The sequence below is a fragment of the Bison bison genome, unplaced genomic scaffold (assembly GCF_000754665.1).
Source record: "Bison bison bison isolate TAMUID 2011002044 unplaced genomic scaffold, Bison_UMD1.0 scf7180017864239, whole genome shotgun sequence".
Lineage (NCBI taxonomy): Eukaryota > Metazoa > Chordata > Mammalia > Artiodactyla > Bovidae > Bison > Bison bison.
In genome coordinates, this window is record NW_011494811.1 from 6467214 (window position 1) to 6473459 (window position 6246).

Sequence of the window (6246 nt, forward strand, 5' to 3'; positions counted from 1 at the left end):
AAAAACACAACAGAAACCTTTAGAGCAAGTAGCTCAGAGGCAGTGTACCAAGCTGAGCTTGTTAAAAATATAAATTTTCAGGTCATAGATTTATCGAATTAGAAACTACTAGGATGGGGCCCACCCAGAGGATTCTTTTTAACAAGTCCTCCAGAGGATTCTGACGCATGCTTATGTTTGATAGATCAAAAAGGTTTTCTTTAATAGTCACAGTGGATTTCAGCTCAGAGGCTGATGCTTGAGTTTGACTCCAAATAGGACTTTCTTAATTTATAACTATCTTTTTTTTCAACTGCTCACCACACTTTTCTTCTTCTTAACTAGTAAAGGGTAAACAAAGGTGACAAGGTAAAACATTTCTTCTGAACAAATATCCTAATACTTTGAGTACAAGATTCAGCGGGCGGTCAGAGTTGACAGAGTCTCTGTAACCAGCTGGCGTTCCTCTCTATCAAGGCTGAGATCCTTTATGAACCCTTTATGAACCATGGGTTCTCAACCCTGGCTGCCTATTAAAAGAGCTTAAAAATACCAATGCCTGGGTCCCACCCCCAGGGGTTCTGTTTTAATTGGTTGGGGGTACAACCCTGGAGGAGGGGATGGGGAGGCCAAAGCTCCCCAGCTGATTCTAATGGTCAGCCCGATTTGAGACCACTGCCCTCACTGCCGGAGAAGGCAATGGCACCCCACTCCAGTACTCTTGCCTGGAAAATCCCATGGACGGAGGGGCCTGGTAGGCTGCAGTCCATGGGGTCACTAGGAGTCAGACACGACTGAGCGACTTCACTTTCACTTTTCACTTTCATGCATTGGAGAAGGAAATGGCAACCCACTCCAGTGTTCTTGCCTGGAGAGTCCCAGGGACGGAGAGCCTGGTGGGCTGCCATCTATGGGGTCGCACAGAGTCGGATATGACTAAAGCGACTTAGCAGCAGCAGCAGCAGCCCTCACTGCCAATTCCTTGTTTAGAAAACCTTGTTTTAACATCAGGTGTTCCAAAGTAATGAAGGAAAATTAAGTTTAAATCATAAATGAAAATGAAAAGAAATCATTAGAAAATGAAATCACTAGAAAAGAGTTCCCAATGGCCCACAGATCTGCAGCTATGTTATCAGTAGTAACCTGCATCATTCAAAGGTCAGGCACACAGCATTACTGTGCTAGAATGTTCAGGAAGTGTCCTCTGGTAGCATTTTTTTTTTTTTTTGCCATGCCGGGTCAGGTCTTAGTTGTGTTTAGCTACTGCATGTGGAATCCAGTTCCCTGACCAGGGATTGAACCTGGGATCCCTGCATTGGGAGTACAGAGTCTTAGCAACTGGACCACCAGGGAAGTCCCTTTAGCAGCATTTTTCATTAAAGAATTCCTAACAGCCCATATACATACGAAAACATGGTTTAAGGCAGAGATGGGAAAATCCAATATTAAAGGAAAAAACATGGACAGTAAGTGTCGCTAATAAAAACTGCCTTCCGACCTCACATCCCAAAAGTAAATAAGTAAAATCCAGGTTGATTAAACTCAAATATGAAAAACTTGAGTCAAGTGATTAAAACAGCATATAGGAGAATATCTTTATGTTCTTGGGATAGACAAAGATTTCTTCTAAAAGCCTAAACTATAAGGAAAAAGACAAAGAAGAACATAAAAATAAGCAAGATTAAAGGCAAACAAGAGCCTAGAGGAAGATATTTGAAACGTATGTAAAAGATACTATATTTTCCAAATTAAGACTGCTGACAATAAAGTCTCAGAGAGGGTGATGGCAAAATAGAACTCCGCTAATTACTTGCTCAGTCATGTCCATCTCTTTGCGACCCCATGGACTGTAGCCTACCAGGCTCCAGAAAATCCATGGGATTTTCCAGGCAAGAGGACTGCAGTGGGTTGCCATTTCCTTCTCCAGGGGATCTTCCCGATCCAGGGATGGAACCCGGGTCTCCCGCATTGTAGGCAGACACTTTACCGTCTGGGCCAGCAGGGAAGTCCCACTAATTGTAGTACACCACCACTGCTGCTGCTGCTAAGTCACTTCAGTCGTGTCTGACTCTGTGCAACCCCACAGACGGCAGCCCACCAGGCTCCTCTGTCCCAGGGATTCTCCAGGCAAGAACACTGGAGTGGGTTGCCATTTCCTTCTCCAATGCATGAAAGTGAAAAGGGAGAGTGAAGTTGCTCAGTCGTGTCCGACTCTAGCGACCCCATCGACTGCAGCCTACCAGGCTCCTCCGTCCATGGGAGTTTCCAGGCAAGAGTACTGCAGTGGGGTGCCATTGCCTTCTCCAGTAGTACACCACTAATTAATGCTTAAATTGCTAGAGCCACTGTGGAGGGCAACACAGTAGCAGGTAATAACACTGAAAAGACACAGACCCTACAACCCAGCAATCCTAACTCTGCAATGGAGATATACCTAGAGAAACCCTTGTCTGCCCTCCCAAACCTCTTTAATGTACAACATAACTTAGTCCTAACAATACATCCCTCACTTTCTCCAGTCATGAGGCAATTGGTCACTTAGGATATTGCAAAAAGGGAACATAAGAGTTTGGAGTTAAGTCTACTCATTTGTCAAAAGTTTACCCCTGCTTCTGACAGGGCACAGGCTAAGCGTTTCTATGGACAGAATGGTTTTAAGTTTACTGAAGTCAGATTACACATATTGAGAAGTCCCAGAATATGCCATCCCAAAACAGGCCTTTTTGGTATATGGATTATTTTAAGCTAAAGGCCACTGATAACCAGGAGATGAAGAAAAAGCTCTAAAAACAAGGCAATTGTAAAGTAATTAGCCTCCAATTAAAATAAATAAATTTATATTAAAAAAAATAATAATAAAAATAAATAAAAACAAGGCATTAAGTTTCCTTTTGTAAAGATGTCTCCCTCTCCATACCAGGGGGTGGAGGACTCCTAACAACTCTAATCAATGGCGAAGGCACTGACTTAAATCTGAATGGCAAACCTAACTAAACAACTCTTGTTTACCATACTTTTCCTGGATCGTTCCCATGAGTTGTCTCCCCAGCCCCAAAGCCTAAAACCCTTTCTTTGTTTTAGCCTAAGGTGGCATATAAGGACATATAATTACCCTTTCAATGGGTGTTCCCATGTGTACATACACAATGCACATGTCAATAAATTTGTTTATTTTTCTCTTGTTAATTTGTTTTTGATCAGTCTAATTTACAGGGCCCCATATGGAGAATCTAAGCTGGGTACTGGAAAAGATTTTTTCCTTCCCTACTATATATTTAAATGGATATACAGGAGAAGGCAATGGCAACCCACTCCAGTACTCTTGCCTGGAAAAATCCCATGGACGGAGGAGCCTGGAAGGCTGCAGTCCATGTGGTCACTGAGGGTCGGACACGACTGAGTGACTTCAACTTTCACTTTTCACTTTCCCACATTGGAGAAGGAAATGGCAACCCACTCCAGTTTTCTTGCCTGGAGAATATCAGGGACGGGGGAGCCTGGTGGGCTGCCGTCTCTGGGGTCGCACAGAGTCAGACATGACTGAAGCAACTTAGCAGCAGCACAGGCACATGTAACTTTATATAATATGAACTGTTAAATATACACGTGTGTGTGCATAGTCTATGTACACGATATAAACTAGTATGTGTATCAGTTTGTGGCTTTCAACAAAGGAGAGACTACGTGAGAATCTTGGGGTCAGAGATGCAGTGACTGCCCCCAAGTCCCCAAGACTTAGGTGCCATGGCAATACAAATGCAGATCTAGCCATCCGCCTGCATTCTTGACAGCTCTGTTTAAAAGACAGCTCATGGAATTTTTCTAGAAGTTCAATGGGAAGCACAGAATAATTTCCATTCATAGCTGAGTGGTTAAAAAAAAACAACTCATACATTTGGTACTTTTTCTTTCACAGCTTCTATCTAAAGCAAATTTCATGCTGCACCAACTTTCATATCATAGATCATCACTTCCCTGCTCCCTACATCTCCCCCTCTCTCCCAGAGAAGGCCCATTCCAGAAAGCAGAGTTGCTGCCTGAGATTCACACAAATACTGAAGAAGTGGTAAAGAACCATTAATAGATTAAATATAAGAAAAGGATTCATCCTAAAACAATTATCCCTCAGAAAAAACAAGTCACCTTATAGGAAATACTTACAAAGTAACTCTTGCTGTGGGGAGTTCTTTCAATTCTTTATTTTAAATATGAACCAATTGGGGTTGATACATCAGCCTAGAAGAACCTCAGTTAAGGTTGGTTTCCGCTGTCTACAGAGGTCAGCTGATGGTATCAATGAAAGAAGACAAACACACATTTAAATGCCTGGGGATATGAGCTCACACTTCCATGTGTAAACTGCCACTGTAAACCCTTTCAAAGATCCCTTTAAAAAGTAATAAAGTGTTTAAATTGTGAAGATCAAAGATATGCACCAACTGGACACATCGTAAAATAATAATAATTGTAACTTGTGATAAAATATTCAGTTATCTTTTCCATATTCAAAAGGGATGTATCTCGAAAAACTAAAAGTGTGGCCTGCAAAAACATATTCATAGGGAGGGAGGAGGGAGGAGGGTTCAGGATGGGGAACACATGTATACCTGTGGCGGATTCATTTTGATATTTGGCAAAACTAATACAATTATGTAAAGTTTAAAAATAAAATAAAATTAATTAAAAAAAGAAAAACATATTCATAGATCTAAGATGTAGCTCCAATGATAATAAAAACATTAAGGTCAAAGATGGATATTAAGAATTTGAAGACAATGTTTTATAAATATGAGGAGGAGAAAGAACAATATTTCTAAATTAGTGTGATTTTAATAATGTGATTTTAAATAGTATAGATACCTAAATTTATTTATTTATTTTGATACCTAAATTTAAAATGTAAATCTTGTCAGTAGGCTTTTGGTTTGTTTTGTTGTCCAGTTGCTAAGTTGGGTCCAATTCTTGGCGACACCATGGGCAGCAGCACGCCAGGCTTCCCTGTCCTTCACTATCTTCTGGAGTTTCCTCAGATTCATGTCTCTTGTGTCAGCGATGCCATCCAATCATCTCATACTCTGTCATCCCCTTCTCCTCCTGCCCTCAATCTTTCCCAACCAGCATCAGGCTCTTTTCCAATGAGTTGGCTTATCCCATCAGGTGGCCAAAGGATTGGAGCTTCAGCTCCTACAAGTACGTGCATACAAGTATACTCCAAAAAGCACTTCAGGGAGCTTTTTAAAAGGAAAACTGGGAGATTTTGATACTTGCACTTTCTTATAGTTGAGCAATGTGATATATGCTGAATTTCAATAAAATAAAATTGATTCACATAACTAGCCTACTAAGCATTTAACAAGCAAAGCTCTGGTTCCTTTTATCAGAAGCATAAAAAACTAGTTAGTCTGACCATATGTAGGAACTTGTTCCACTTCCATTTAATAATCTTTCAGAGACTAGAACTTGAACCATGTCATCAGCAGGAGTCGAGGATTCGCCCCTGGATTCCCAGTGCTCCCTCCTTTAGGATCTGCAGCAGTACAATGCCTGTCACTTGCGGCCAGCTCTTTGGCCTGGCTCTCTTCATCCCATTCTACCTTCCCCTCTTCCCCATCTACCATTAGATCAGCCGCCTTATCCGTTGACCTAATTCCCTACCACAGCCAACCTGTAAGTCTTCCCTCTTAAGGGCTCCTCAAACTGGCATGGCTGTCCCTCAAACTCCATCTTTACAGCCCGACCCCATCCACATCCTCCATGAAGTTGTTCTGACTCCCTCAGCCCACAACAGATCAGCTTCCACTCCCTGAAACCTCGCACAATGCAGTCAGAATTGAGCACTTCATTATATGCTCTTGTGAGTCATTCTATGATTGCTTCAGGAGTATTCTTTTTTTTTCCCCTCTAAGAGAAAAGAATTCATCACCGACTCAATGGACATGAGTTTGCGCGAACTCCAAGAGATGATGAAGGACAGGGAAGCTGTATATTGTCACCCCGCTTATTTAACTTATATGCAGAGTACATCATGAGAAACACTGGGCTGGATGAAGCACAAGCTGGAATCAAGATTGCCGGGAGAAATCTCAATAACCTCAGATACGCAGATGACACCACCCTTATGGCAGAAAGTGAAGAGGAACTAAAGAGCCTCTTGATGAAAGTCAAAGAGGAGCGTGAAAAAATTGGCTTAAAGCTCAACATTCAGAAAACTAAGATCATGGCATCCGGTCCCATCACTTCTTGGGGCTGACAGCGGCTGACTTTATT

At 41.9% G+C, this 6246-nt stretch overlaps 1 protein-coding gene and 1 non-coding gene across 5 annotated transcripts in view; both read right to left on the minus strand.

Annotated features, from left to right (window-relative positions):
* The window catches only part of LOC104993472 (protein farnesyltransferase subunit beta), an 82275-nt gene that overhangs the window by 63718 nt on the left and 12311 nt on the right, over positions 1–6246 (minus strand). The gene's annotated exons all lie outside the window — the stretch shown is intronic.
* Positions 1260–1332, minus strand: TRNAG-CCC. The gene has a single exon. It is a non-coding gene; the product is annotated as a tRNA-Gly (tRNA).